This window comes from Gossypium arboreum, chromosome 3, assembly GCF_025698485.1.
Source record: "Gossypium arboreum isolate Shixiya-1 chromosome 3, ASM2569848v2, whole genome shotgun sequence".
In the NCBI taxonomy this organism is placed as follows: Eukaryota; Viridiplantae; Streptophyta; class Magnoliopsida; order Malvales; family Malvaceae; genus Gossypium; species Gossypium arboreum.
This window is the reverse complement of record NC_069072.1, coordinates 49,080,738-49,096,500: the sequence shown is the minus strand read 5'-3', so window position 1 is coordinate 49,096,500 and position 15,763 is coordinate 49,080,738. Positions and strand designations below refer to the sequence as shown.

Genomic DNA, 15,763 nt, shown 5'->3' with positions numbered 1-15,763 from the left:
GCCATTTTCACATGGCTTAAAGTTTACAACCCAAAATTTAACAAAACAAAATAGCTCATACATGCCAAATGTTCTCCTAAGTCGACTAAGAAGACAATACCAAAATTGCTCACGGGTGTGATGACTTCGTTGTGATTCTGAACACCCAAAAGGAGACGAGCCCAAGGAACCTAAAATGGGTGACAAGAAAACACCGAGTGAGTTTATAACTCAAGAAGTCATAAGCATTCCACAACCATCCATTAATACAATTATCATAAAATGAAATAATGAAACAAGGCCAAATGTTCCAGCCATACCGAACTATACCATAGTTCCTTAGATCTTTCGGATCAATCTCATACCAAGTCATACATTTACATTTCATATACTGTTCAATAGGATATTTGAAGCAATTTCCATACATCATTTCATTTCCGCAACAATCATGCAATCAAATGAACTTTCATCTATTCCACGATACCTTATTTACGGGAATGCAATTGAAATCATCACATAGATTTAAATCTTACCAACTCTACCCCGAGCATGAACTTAGCATCTATTAGCCATGAACTCAAGGTACTTACTCTTTCCGCTGTCCATATTCATCTCGATAAAGTCACGCCTCCATATAAATGTTCAATCGGAGATATGTGTAGAGTTCGCACACATAGTGCTTAATACTCAATCACGCACACTTAGTGCCATATGATTCAAGCCCGCACACATAGTGCCATATAGTCCAAACTCGCACCCTTAGTGCCGTAAATTACAAGCTCGTCACCGTACACATCTATTTCTCGCACACTTAGTGCCGAAGCAAACTTCCTACACATTTCACTATCTCTTTTACGTTCAATCATTATCATCTTTTCATACACATACATTTGTATATATTTCATCTCATTAAACACAATTGCAAAGATATTACAATCATTTAAGCAATATCAAATATATGCTTAATGACTTACCTTGTGTTGGGTAAAAATAGTCTAAGTCGGCTACTCGATGACCTTCGCCTTTCCCTTGCTTGATTCTCCTTCTTTAACTCCTTGAGCTTAATCAATAAATCAACTAGTTTAACCATCTCGCTAAACATTCATAATTCAATTACACATGCATATGTATGTTTGTATATTCGGCAACCGTCCTCACTTATTACCCACTTAGTCAACAATCTAAGCCAAGATAAGGCTTCAATATGGTTGCCTCTAACCGAATACATGCTCACTAATTTCCCTTCATGTGGCCGAATATGCATGTCCATGTTGAGGCCATTTATGCACTTATTACCACACAAAAACAGCATACATTTTACTAACTAATACCTTTCCATATTGTAACTCAATACACATCTATCATTTCCTTCATAACCAAAACATCATCATAAGTAAGTATATACCTTAAGATAGTATATACGTCATACCAATACATCATGCTCAAACATATATACATATATGTATGCTAGAGCCGAATCTCAAGTTGATTGTAACTAAACATGAACATGATTTGAAACACAAATCTTACTCTCCATGCAAAGAGCATAAATCACACTTGGGGATGCACCATGGCGAATACATCACAACACCATAATTTTGGTCATGATTACACAAAGAACTTAGTATATCATTCAAAAATGCTCAAAGAAAATCTAAGAGTCCTCAATCCACCATCACATGTATCATCATCAAGCTTCATATTTAACATGCAATGGCATTAACTCAAAATCCACCTTGGCCAAATACCATCCCCATGATATAAAAAAGATTTGAACCATGGGCTAATAAGAACATCAAGTTAACAACCAAAAACATGCATGAATCTCATGGCACAACATCAAACATTCCTTAATCTTGATGCAAATATAGCCAAACCTCTTCCTAATCCTTTTCCAACCCAAGCATGAAGCAAAATTCCTCCCTTCCCCTCTAGTATTTTCGGTCAAGAGAGAATGAAATGGATGAGCAAAATTTTTTTCTTTTCTTTTCTTCCATGTACGGCAATGGGGTTTTCACTCACACACACATTTTTTTTTCTTTACTACCCATGCTTATTTGTTTATTGTTTCCCCTAATGCACCAACAAAACATGTTTCATGACATGTTTAGCCCATACTCCTTGTCATGGCGGCCATCACTTGTAAAAGGGGTATTTGACATGCAAGGCCATTGTTTTGCATGCATGCTTTAATTAGTCATCATACATTTCCCCATCATACTTTCAAAGTTTTCTACTAGGTCCTTTCTAGTGAAATTCACATTTATAACTCTAAATTAAACCATCAAAATGTCACACATGAGTTAACACATATTATAGGCATCAAAATAAATATCAAATTATTTTTATGCCTCGGTTTTGTGGTCCCGAAACCACATTCCGACTAGGGTCATTTTAAGGCTGTCACAATTTAGCCATTCCAAGGACTGATCATTGCCCAACACTTCCATTCCAGTCCATAGTCACATCATGAAACCATATATACATACATAAACACAAATGGTCTAATGCCATACTCCACTTCTACGAGCCATTTTCGCATGGCTGTACACGCATACATCACAAAACGTACTTGAAAAACAACAAAGGGTAGTCCTATACATGCCATTTCAAAACTCAACCAAAATTGTACCAAAAGGGGGCTTTGATAGTGTGGGAGACTTGACTTCCAAAAATCCGAGTCCGATGGTGACGAGCCAAAATCTATAAACAGAGAAACAAAGAAACGGAGTAAGCAATTTATGCTTAGTAAGTTTTGAGCAAAGAATTTAAGCACAACAGAGGTATAGCATTCATATAACTAAACGGATAATTCCGTATATACATATTCTCAAATCATTCCTACTTCACATTCCAACCCCTGAATTCATACATGAGGGAATCATCTTAGCCAAATACCGGAAGCTCACTACTCGGCTGAGGGAATATTATTCGAAAGGAATCAACTATTCCAATGCACATACGAACTTACCTCACTGTTGGAATTTTGCAAGCATATTAACTGAAATTTTTACAGCAAGATTGCTCATTCCTAATCACGTTCCTTCGGAATTTAACCGAATATAGCTACTCGCTCGATTGTCTTCGGGACATAGCCCGGTTATAATAATTCGCGCAAATGCCTTCGGGACTTAACCCGGATTTGGTAACTCGCACAAATGCCTTCGGGAATTAACCCGGATTTAGTAACTCGCACAAAAGCCTTCGGGACTTAGCCCGGATACCATTTGAATAACCAAGCACATATATCAACAAATCATAACACATTCGTATTTCATTCTCATTACCAAAGCTCAAACACAAGACACTTATCATATTTACAATTTCGGCTCAATAGCCACATACAAGGGCATGATTTGGATTTGTTGATTACATAATCTAATTAGATCATAATCTAAGTTCCATTACTCGAAAACTTACCTCGGATGTTGTCGAGCGATTCCGATGGCTATTCGACCACTTTTTCCTTCCCTTTATCGGATTTAGTTCCCCTTTGCTCTTGAGCTTAATTTAACAAATAAATTGATTAATCATTTGAGCATCGAAAAGTGGAACTCAAGGTACTTAGCACACATATATTCATTAGACATTAAAGTCACATGTGTACGGAATCATGAATCAAACTCAACACATTAGTTAGTACTCTCCTTAGCTGAATTTTCTAAGTCAAGATAAAGCCTTCAACATGCTTACTTATGGCCCAACAACACATCAACCTATGTACTCATTCATGTGGCCGATTATGCATGTTGATGTTGAGGCCAATTACATGTTTAATACCACACATGAATGGCATACATTTTACTAACTAATGCATTACATATTGTAGCTCAATACACATCTATCATTTACTTCATAACCGAAACATCATCATAAGTAAATATAGACCTTGAGATAGTATATATGTCATACCAATACATCATGTCCAAACATATATACATATAGGTGCAAGGGCCGAATCTCAAGTTGATTATAACCAAATATAAACACACATCCAAAACACAAATCTTACCTACCATGCAATAAGCATAAAGCATTCTTATGGATATACCATGGCCGAATACTTCACAACACCATACCATTTCAATTTTGGTCATGGTTAAACAAAGAACTTAATGTCTCACTCAAAAATGCTAAAAAGAAAATCCAAGAGTCATCAACCCACCATCACATACATCATTAACAAGCTTCATATTTAGCATGCAATGGCATTAACACAAAATCCACCTTGGCTGAACATCATTCCCATGACATAGCAAAGATTTGAACCATGGGCTAATTAGAACTCAAGCTAGCAACTAAAAACATGCATGAATCTCATGGCACAACCTCAACATACCTTAATCTAGACACAAGTATGGCCAAACCTCCTCCTAATCCTCTTCCAAACCAAGCATGAAGCAAAAACTCCTTCCTTCTTCCTTAGGATTTTCGGCTCAAAGAAATGAAAAAGGATGAACAAATTTTTTTTTTCTTTTTCTTCAACTCACGACAATGGGGGGTAACACTCACACATTCTTTCTTTTTTTTTTTCCATTTCTTTATTACCCATAACCATTAATTTATTTTTTTCCTCCCATGATGCACCAACATAACATGTCTATGACATGTTTTGCCCATAATCCTTTGTCATGGCCGGCCACTAGCTATTGGGGGGATTTGACATGCAAGTCCTCCCTTTTGATTACATGCACTATTAGGTCCTTATAGATTAGCCTATCACATTTCAAAAGTGTCACACAAGTCCTAATAACTGAATTCACATGCAATCGACTAAATCGAAGCTTGAAATTTTCACACATTCATAAATACATATTATAGACAATAAATATTACGCTCAAACATTTCGGTAACTCGGTTTAATGGTCCCGAAACCACTTCCCGACTAGGGTCAATTTTGGGCTGTCACATAGCTACATCATAATGTCTCGTAGCTTTCTTGTACACATGATGTGCACTCAGCACGATACATGTGACCTAGCTACATACCATCTGTATCATCCAATCTTTCAAAAGGTTCAACCGAGATTTCTCTCTTTCTAATACTTGATTCCATACTTCCAATAGTCAATTATGATTCAAAAATCAGCTACAATACATAAAATATGCTGAAATAAAAAAAAAAAACATAATAAAGATAATGTATTATTTACATACAAACTTACATACTTTCTCATTTTCATGTCGAATTAATATTGAACATTTAAATCATCATAATTATACTTAATTTCAACACCTCGGCAATCATAGTAAATATATCAATTTTACATTGAAACATGCATAAATTAATGCTTATTATACATATGAACTTACCTCGCTACTAAAACGCTATTTTACCAACTTTACTGATTTTCGATTTTTCTCCCATTCTAGATTCAAATCTTATTTTTCGGGATCTAAAACATCATATTTTACTTATTTAATTAATTTACTATTCAAAACAGTCCTTAACTCAAACTTTGGCAAAATTACAATTTTGCCCCTAAACTTTTGCATATTTATACTTTTGCCCCTAGGCTCGGGATTCTTATGTTCTATGACATGCTGATCATTTTTCCCTTCTATGGCAACATCAAATTCTCACTCTAACACATAGTTATGAACAATAACAACTTTTACCGATTAAGCCGTTTTACTCATTTTTGCTTAAAACCGTTTAGCAAAAGTTGTTTAACATAATTTCAGTCTTCATATTCTACCATAAAACACCAAAATAAACACATTTCACTTATGGGTATTTTTCCAAATATGAACCCTAGCTTAAATTATTGCTAGAATAAGCTTAATCAAGTTACCGGGATTCCAAAATCGTAAAGAACTTGAAAACCCTAGCCATGGCTTCCCCCATGCTAATTTCGGCTTCCATGAAAAAGATGAGTCAATTTTGGCTTTATTTTCCCTTTTTATTTCTTTTAATTACCAAATGACTAAAATGCCCTTAAGGCCTTTCTTTAAAATTTTGTCCTATTCATGCCCATTTTTGTCCAAACGAAATATAATGGTCTAATTCCATTTAAGGACCTCCTCTTTAAACCACCATTTCAATCAAGTACTTATGAATTAGAACACATATTTAGCAACTTTTGCAATTTAGTCCTAAAAGTCCAATTAAGCACTTTATCAGTAAAATTACTTAACGATATTTTTACACAATATTTTAATCAATAAATAAACCTTAAAACTTAATCGGAATAAATTTTTCAACTTCAAATTCGTGGTTCTAAAACCATCATTCCGTTTAGGCCCTAAATCGGGTCACATTAAAGAACTCGCAAATAAGCCCTAATAGGCAAATTAAACATGCAATCTATAAAATTTCTTATCAATAATCTAACATATGCATCTAATCACTCGGTAAATCATAAAAATTAATCAAAATAAACTTTTCTATCTCAGATTTGTGGTTTCGCAACCACTATTCCATTTAGGCCCTATTTCGAGATGTTACATTTATAAAAATTTTATGGTAAGAGTATATGTGAATATAGTTTCAAGGAAAATTAACAGTTTGTAATTTGTAGTTCTGGAGCTCCAAAAATAAATAATTTAGTTGCTGGTACTCTGCTAGACAGCTTATTTTGAACTTGTTTATGATTGTAATAGTGAAAGTATGTGTGTTTGTGATGGTAATATTCCAGGAACATATTGTGACTTTGTTTAAAGTATGATAATGTATTGTTTATTAATATATACATACTTACTTACTAAGCTATAATGCTTACTCCCTTCCTTTCCTTTTTCCTATAGTGTCGCAGATGTTAGCTCGAGTTGGAGGTCGCCAGAGGTTAAATCACACTATCAAACTATTGATCGATGTATAAAGGTTTTAAAGTATTTTAAGTCTTTGGCATGTATGGAGACTCGTTTAATTGTTATTAAGTTGCTAGGAATTGGCTTAAAATACTAACCTATGTTATTTGAAGGTCTCTATTCTATAAAGTCATTTAATGTAGATAGTCTTGATTATGTTATTAATTATGAATCAGTTTTTATACGATGATTAGTGATTAAGTCCAGTAATGCCTCGTATCCTGTTTCAACGTCAAACACGGGTAAGGGGTGTTACATGTTACCTGGTCGTGTGCCTCAAAATCTATAAATAAGCTGCACTATTCATTTTCTTCTTCACCCAAAAACCTTAACCCTAGCCGCTGCAAGTCCACACGCCTTCCATGCCACGCCCGTGCATCGCTCCCAACTTCGTTCTTGACGCTCAATCTCTTTTCTTTTACGTTTGTTATTTATCATAGTAATCTATATTTTTCATGTTATATTCATCTTTCTATTACACAAATTTCATTTATAGAACAAGTTATCATCTTTTTCATGTTCAAATTCTTACTCATTACATGATTTCTCTACTCCATTTAATTAGTTAGAAGTGAATATTCATGGTTAGGATAGTTGAAAATAATCATGCCTTTTGTGTTGACATTTCTATTTATTCATATAGTATGTTGCATTCCATTCTTTACCATTTTTACTTATATCACCATGCTAATGCCACAAAAATAGGTCATTGAACTTATTGTTTTAGTTAAACTTAGTAGTTGTGGCTTAACATATTTATGCACTTTTCTTTCGAATTTAGTCATATTTTTTCCCTTGTCTACTCATCAACACGAATTGATGTTTCCATTAACAGGTATACAATGTCGTCTTCATGTGGTAAAAGGCCGCTGATCATGCTTCAAAGAAAAGGAAGGGAGCGTCAACTTCCTCGGGTCCTACTGCGAATGTTTGTCACCCTTTCTTGAGGTTCCCCATCGAGCCCTAAGAAGAACTATTCCAAATACTCTGAGCCTGACCTTTAATTGTGGGCCGCTGCGTCGACTGGGTTGCAGTAGAACAAGTTCAGTTGGCTGAAGCGATTCGAGCCCTCCTAACCACCAACCCTTGGGAGCTGTTCTTTGGGATCATCGAGCTAACATACCTCGAGATCACAGTGGAACTATGCTCAACGTTCCATCTTCAGACCGTAATGACGAACTACAATGATCCCAGCACGGTCCAATTTTGCCTAGGCGGGTTAGTCTGCCAGCTCAGCTTCCCAGAATTCGGTATGGCGCTAGGTTTATATACAAAGGAATTCAAGAAGGAGAATGACTTACATGCTCTCAACCACCACATCCATCGTTCTCCTTCACGGTGCTGGGACGCACTAGTACTAGGTGGGGGCAGCTACAATCCTAGCCGCTCCAAAGCATCGGCTCTCCCTCCATCTCTGAGGTACCTACACGCCATTTTGGCTCACACGATTACAGGACAGCGAGAGAGCACTGGCGTCGTCAACATTCACGATGCCTACTTTTTATGGTGTATGTCAGACAGCCACGTCATCGACCTTGACTATTTCATCGCCCTCGCGATTCAGCACCAGACGGAGCGGCATGGGAAGGGGGTCATCTCCATTGGCCCCTATGTTACTCGGTTGGCTTGACACTTCGGGATCCTCAGCACCGCAGCCCAAGAATCATCCTTAACCCTCATTGGCCAAATGTCTCCACAAGGCATCTCGAGCATGCTTAGCATGAGGATGATCGAAAAGCGTCGAGGAACCTACCCTCCTCAATATCATCTTGCCTAATCTACCGAGGAGGAGGCCTACGAGGACACTCCTGATGATGTCCCTCCACAGCACGAGGACCCACCGACTCAGCTGCCACCACCCTCTCGTTCAGTTCATGCGACGGCTTCATATGCTGACATCTCTAAGCGCCTCACTCGATTCAAGCAGCAGTGTTTTCAATGATTTGACAACATTAATGCTACTCTACAGCAGATTTGTCAACACCTCCGCATCTCATCGCCAGTCCCACCTCGCGAACCATCCAGCGATGAAGATGTTTAAAAACATTTATTTATTATTATATATTTTTAATTTTTATTAAAACTACTTTTTATTTTTATTAAGATTTTAGAATTTTATTTTATTATCGATTTCGGCTGCTTCATTAAGAGTAATTATTCTTACTAATATCCCCTAAAAAGTTCCTAATTTTATCACAATTATATAGAGCTCCTAAGCTCATCATCGCATAGGAACTAAAAACTCCACCGGGAAAGGTTCTCCACGACTGCCAAGTCCTGATCGACCATGACCATAGCTACCACTAGATATAATATTCTTTTGGTGTAGGACTTATGGACTAATGAACCTCTACCATCGCCGTAGTATCCTCCTCCACTCTTGCACCGGTTGCTCTCCAAAACTCCAGTTTGAGGAATTCATCATACAGGAAGTTTCACTTCTCCCCCTATCTTATGATTACAAATTTATCTTTTCCTATCTATCTTTGTACATTGAGGGCAATGTACATCTTAAGTGTGGGGGGTATTCATTTCATTATCAGAAAAATCCCTGAATGACTGCCTTGTTCTCTTGAAAATCTCTCATATCATATTTAGAATAAATTTTGATTGATTTATGATTTTGATTGATATATCTTGAATTAATATATAGGCATTTATGCATTGATTGTTTAAACCTTAAGACATTAGAGAATTGAGCATGATAAGTTGACTTTTAAGAATTTAAAATTTTAGATTGTTTCCCCAAAGTTTAGGTATTACTTTGAGTTGGAATTCACATGTTTTAAACATCAAAACGCCATAATTTTTGTTAGATTTTTGAGCCTTTTGAGCATCTATTAATTCTTTCATGTTCACTTTATTATTGCTTTGAGTGCGTCAGTATTGAATTGTTATTCTAGAACTTGCTTGATTATGCATGTCAAGACCACACCATTTGATTTGATATGTCAAAATGAGAAAGGCAGTTAGGATTAACCCACTCATGCCATGAAAAGCCTACCTCCACGATTAACCCTTAGTAAACCCCGTTGAGCTAACAAGCCATTTCTTGTATTACCCTTAATATTAACCCTTAACCCATTATTGTTGAAGTCCCCTAAATTAATTTGATCCCTATTTTTTGTTGAGATTTGAGTTGAATAAATTGCTTAGCTATGTCTTGTTCTTAATAGTTAGTCTATGTTATTTAACTTGTTCTTAAAAAAAAAAACATGTATACATATTAGTAGTGATCTTTTGTTTGTAGGCTTTAGTATTCAAATTCCATAGTCATAAAAGGAATTATGTTGTACGTAAGTGATGATTAAATATTTTTCTAGTTAAGTAATTTTTCAACTCAATCTCGATTCTAACCCTTTCTTTCGGCTTGTGACCACACCCCCTAACCAAACCTCATTACAACCCTCTAAAGACCTTTTGATTGATGTATCATCTCAATTTATAGTGTGGAGATTTGATTTTCATGCAAGCCTATGGAATAATTTTTCACTATTGACTATTGAGTGCTTCAATTATTGTTCTTAAACACCTCGAGTGTTTTGAGTGAATCTTTAGTGAGGATGTGAAGCTCTGTGATATTCTGAATCAAAGGTAATTACTTAGATGAGGGGAGACACCAATACTCAACCTGGAATTGTTGAAACTTTTATGTTCTTCTAGTTGAATTCTCAATATCTGATTACCAATGGATTATTTTGAAATATTTTCGATAGAGATTATAAGTTGATAAAGATTTATTTTGATTATGAGTTGAGGATTTTGCTTGAGGACAAGCAAATGCTTAAGTGTGGGGGTATTTGATAAACCGTAATATATAAATATTTTTACCCCATGCTTAACGCGTTTTATCGATGATTTTCCCTTAGAATTGGTGAATTCAATTCTCTTAATGCTTTAATTTCATGTTTTATACTTAGGAGAGCATAGAAGAGTGAAAGGAACGAGAAACGGGCCAAAAAGGGAGAAAATGGGCCAAAGTACGAAATCAACACTGCCTGGACCTCCTCTCACAGGCAAACCACACGGCCGTGTCAATTTGACAGGCTCGAGCACGACCTAAAGTAATCACACACGAGCGTATCCCTACTGAGCCCAAGTTGAGTCCAATTCAGAAAAGGCCAATTTTGAGGTTTTCTAGGCATTCTAAAGCCTATAAATACACCCTATAGAGGATGAAAAGGGGGGCACACAGGGAGGAAGGAAGGAATTACTCGAAGGAAGTCGATTGATCCATCTCAGAAGCCGGATTCATCATCAAGAATGAAGATCTCCCCTCAATTTCCCTTCAAGAGTTTTGGGTTTTCTTTATGTTTTGTATTCTTTATTATTCTGAGATTTTTCTTATTTAGTTATGAACTAAAACCCCTAAATACCTAAGGGGAATGAAACCTAAGACAAATCTTGTTATTACTTTTTGAATTGTATGATAAATATTTCACTTGTTCTTAATTATGTGTTCTTAATTCTTGTTTTGATATCCCAGGATACTGATTCAAGATAAGCTCTTATGTAGGGGAGGAATAGACCCTGTCTAAGAGTACATTTGTCATAATTAAGTGGACTTGATTGTGCGCCTAGAGATAGGGTGATAAGATTTTTCCAGATTAGGGTGAAACCTAATAAGGGGATCCATAGATCGAGTAAATGCAACCCTAGGGTGTTAATTAGAGAAAGGTCTCAATTATTCAATCTAGGGATTAGATGTTATTAGTCTTGAATAGGGGTAATAACATAACTTAGGGATCTCTACGGAACAAGTTGAATGAATAAATCGTCTGATTCGAAGCGAAAATAACAAGTAAAGTCTAGGTGGATTTTTCCTTAGGTGTTGTCTTAATTCAATCGATTTTCCCAAAAGAAATTCCCCAAGTCTATTCTCTATGAGTTCTTAGATTAGATAATTAGTTAGTTAAAACAAAACCTCTTTATTCTTAGGCTAGATAATAAAAAGACAGTCATTACTAGTACTTTTAGTTCTTTTGGGCTCGACAATCCGGTCTTGCTAAAACTATACTATTGTTCGATAGGTACACTTGCCTAGATCGCAATAATAGTTAGTTTCAAGAACGATTAATTATAAATATTTAAAACCTATCATGAAATAACGCGATCAGCTGTGTTTGACCCCGTGTAACCCTCTGACTTGCACACACGACCATGCCATATGCCCGTGTGCTAGGCCGTGTGGTTAATTAATTTAATTTGAAATTAGATGCAGGTTTCACAAGGCTAAGACACACGCCCGTGTTCTAGGTCGTGTGGCACATATCGCTGAGAGACACACCCTTGTCTCTGCCCATGTGCTCAATTCTAAGCATTCTATTTCTCAAAATTAAGGTGCAGGTGGAAACACAAAAATTTACACACTTTTTCATATCCTTTTTAACTTAAATTCATGTGAATTGGTTAAATTCTTATCGAAAAATAATTAATTTTTATAAAATAATTAAAGTGCACTTAAAATATGAACATGTTGAAATTTATTTAATTTTATAATTATTTTGATGAATTTTGGTTATTTTCGACAAATTTGCAGAAGGGGCGAAAATGGCTTGGCAAACACTGCCAGAAGCACAAAATCGAGAAGCAATTTGAAGTATCAAGGTGAATTAATTTCCAGCCTAAGGCGGTCCAATTATGTGTATTAATTCATAATATAATTAATTTTAATTTATACCCAATTTAATTTGGGCTAAATAAATTATTATTAATTATTTATGGAAAAAGTGGTCCAGTTGAACCGAACCAATTGAACTAAACCGGCCAAGGATTGGGAAGCCCAAAACTATCCATATGCTGACCCAAATCAGCTTATTAGCTGATTAATTAAGCTTGCAAAGAAGCCCTTGAAGACTTGTCAAAGCTGCATTCAAGCCCCTAAACAATTGGTGGCTTTATGGATTTGCCCCAAGCCATATTTAGCAAAGTTGAAGCCATCAACTTTGACACATAGATGGCTGGCCAAGGGGTGGCTCTTTGGCTGATATTTTTAGAAAATTTTAGCTGCCACATTCAGCTATAAAAACCCCCTTTGGCTGATCATTAAAAGCACACCACAATTTATTCACATCTCTTCTCTCCTCTCTCACTTTCTCCTCTCATTTTTCCATTTCAAGTCCCTTGCTCTTGTGCCGATTTCTCCCCTAGGAAAAGGGTTATTCTTCAGCCATTTTAGAGAAAAATTGAGGTGTTTATAGCAGCCTTGATTGGTGAGGACAACAAAGAGCAAAGACGGAGCAACCTAGTCAAGCCACGAAAAAACACCAGATTTGATTCTTGTTCCCTATCTCTTTAATTTTTGTTGTTTTTATGATGAACATATTTATTAATATTTATGTTGTTGGAATGGTTAATTTAATTAGCTTAGCTTTAATTTAATTCATGTTGGTTTGATTTCATTTCATCTGCTTAAATTATTAAAAATCGTGTTTATGCTGTTATAGGCCTCAGTAAAATGCTTGATTAAGTAAGATCATGCCTAAGTTATTCTTGCATTACAATTGTGAGGTAGCTAATGAATTAATTATTAAAACAGATTGAAATTGTAATTAATGAACATAATACTTAATCAATGCATGTTTATTCTTCTAAGGTAGCTGAAGGTTAAATTAGCAATGTATCTGGTGATACACTTGCCTTGCATAACTTGCAAGATTATTGTAATTAAACTGTTTCAAGGTAAGGATACCTTGTTACCTCACATAGTATTTTATATGCTTTTTAGATTGTATTAATAGTTTGAATTGACATAGGGATATGCAAGAGATTAGTTCAATTTAATGAGTATGTATGTGCCATAACATGTTTGCTTATTAAAATTTGTTTAATCGTTTGAATTAACATAGGGGTATGTTAAGAGATGAATGGATTTATGTAGGTGAATATGTTCATAAGTTAGCAAATTACTGAGTTGCCATGAATTTATTCGTAACAACATAAACATGAGTTTAATAATTCTAACTTAAAGAAATGTAATTAAATCAACACAATTATGTCATCTTGATTAAATCATATTTTGAAATCGTGCATTTGAAATTTATATTTTTAGTTTACTTAGTTTAAAATCTTAGTTTTTAATCACCCTCTTCAAACAAAATATTTTTCTTCACCAAAGTGTTTTAAATAGCATTCATAAATAATTCTTTTCGGAGTCTCTGTGGGTACGATAACTCAACATTTACTTGTCACTTTATTACTTGTTGCGGTTGTGTACACTTGCACATTTCCATTGTTCCGAGTTTTTGGCGCCGTTGCCAGGGACTCTTTTAAAAAGTCATTATTTGTGAATTTTTTAGTTTTGCATTTTGGTTTTTTTGTTTAATTTTTAATTTAATTAATTTTTCTGTGATCATTTCAGCTGTTTATGAGTATTTACCAAATTATTGACCTACTTCCTGTAGACCCTGAGATTGAACGAACTTTCCGATAGCAAAGAAGATAAGCAAATCAGAGAAGTACTGAAGAGATGAACTTCGAAAATCTTATCCAAGGAAATGGAGCAAACCCTGCTCAAAATCCTATCCTTATTGCTAATGATAGGGATAGAGCTTTAAGACAATATGTAGTGCTAGTATTTAATGATATTAATACGAGTATTAGGAGACCCGAAATTGAGACACAACAGTTCGAGCTGAAGCCAGTCATGTTCCAGATGCTTCAGACAGTGGGCCAATTCAGTGGAATGCCTACCGAAGATCCTTCGAAGATCCTTACCTACACTTAAGACTGTTTATGGAGATGAGTGATTCTTTCAAGTTAGCTGGAGTACCTGAAGATGCACTACGATTGAAGCTATTCCCATATTCAATAAGGGACAGAGCTCGAGTTTGGTTGAACTCATTGCCACCAAACTAAATTTCCACATGGCAAGAGTTATCAGAAAGATTCCTTATGAAGTATTTCCCACCTAGCAAGAATGCTAAGTTGAAGAACGAGATTGTTGCTTTCCAACAAATGGATGATAAGTCCTTGTATGAAGCATGGGAAAGATACAAAGAGTTATTATGAAAGTGCCCTCATCATGGAATTCCACATTGTGTCCAACTTGAGACATTTTATAATGGTATCAATGCTCACACGAGGATGGTAGTGGACGCTTATGCTAACGGTGCTCTCCTTTTTAAGTCTTATAATGAGGCTTATGAAATCATTGAGATGATTGCCAGCAACAATTACCAATGGCCAACCAATTGAGCAGCGTCAAGAAGATGAGTTGCTGGAATACATGAAGTAGATGCTCTTACTTCACTCGCATCTCAGGTATCGACAATATCCTTAATGCTTAAAAATCTTACTACTAATGGGTTTAATAGTTTTGCAGCAGAGTCACCAACCCAATTTGAAAATATAGCCTATGTTTACTGTAGGGAAGGACATTTATTCAAAGAATGTCCATCAAACCCAGAATCGATGTACTACATAAGTAACCAAAACCAAAATCGAGAAAGGCAAGGACTACAATCCAATTTTTATAACCCATCGTGGCTAAATTACCCCAATTTTTCCTGGAGTAACCAAGGGGCTGGAACCAGTAACACTTATGCCCAATGTAGACCAACCCATTAGCCTAGTTTTCCCTAACAAGTTCAGAAACCAACCCAAGCTGAACCATCTAATAGCTTAAAAATTATGTTGAAGGCATACATGGCCAAGAATGATGCCATAATCCAAAGCCAAGCAGCTACATTGAAAAACCTAGAAAACCAAATGGGCCACCTTATAACTGAACTCAGGAACCGACCACCAGGTGCTTCACCTAGTGATACGGAGAATCCAAGGAATCCAAGGAAGGAGCATTGCAAAGTGTTGAAATTGAGGAGTGGAAAGACAGTAGAGCCCAACACCATTAAAGTTGAAAAGGAGCAAGTGGTCGTGATATTCGTGTGATAAGTTTTTTAAATATACATAATGAATCATTCTTGAAACTAACTATTATCATGATGAAGGCAAGTGTACCTATCGAACAATAGTA

General features: G+C 35.7%; 1 non-coding gene across 1 annotated transcript; it reads right to left on the bottom strand.

The window, feature by feature from the left end:
- Positions 1-14,712: 14,712 nt before the first annotated feature.
- Positions 14,713-14,819, bottom strand: LOC128291050 (small nucleolar RNA R71). The gene has a single exon (XR_008280827.1). It is a non-coding gene; the product is annotated as a small nucleolar RNA R71 (small nucleolar RNA).
- Between the last annotated feature and the right edge of the window lie 944 nt (positions 14,820-15,763).